The sequence below is a fragment of the Etheostoma spectabile genome, chromosome 12, assembly GCF_008692095.1.
Source record: "Etheostoma spectabile isolate EspeVRDwgs_2016 chromosome 12, UIUC_Espe_1.0, whole genome shotgun sequence".
NCBI lineage: Eukaryota > Metazoa > Chordata > Actinopteri > Perciformes > Percidae > Etheostoma > Etheostoma spectabile.
In genome coordinates, this window is record NC_045744.1 from 29,693,384 (window position 1) to 29,693,618 (window position 235).

Consider the following 235-nt stretch of genomic DNA (forward strand, 5'->3'; position numbering starts at 1 on the left):
CAAACATCTCTCTCAGATAAGGCCGAGGATGATTGGGAATGTCTTGCTGCTTGTCTGCTGGATCTCTGTTTTCTTCATTTTAAATCATGTCGCCCTCCATGCTACTATGTGCTAACGTTAGCGCCATCCATGCTAGGCTAATATGTGCCAACGTTGGCACCATCAAGCCGTGATTTTCTGTGAATTAATGCAAAATGCCGAATCTGTTGAGTTGTCTCAGTCGTGCGTCAAATGC

The 235-nt window shown here is 45.1% G+C and overlaps 1 protein-coding gene across 3 annotated transcripts in view; it reads right to left on the reverse strand.

The window, feature by feature from the left end:
• LOC116699733 (endophilin-A2) overlaps nucleotides 1-235 on the reverse strand; it is a 12,539-nt gene that overhangs the window by 3,687 nt on the left and 8,617 nt on the right. The gene's annotated exons all lie outside the window — the stretch shown is intronic.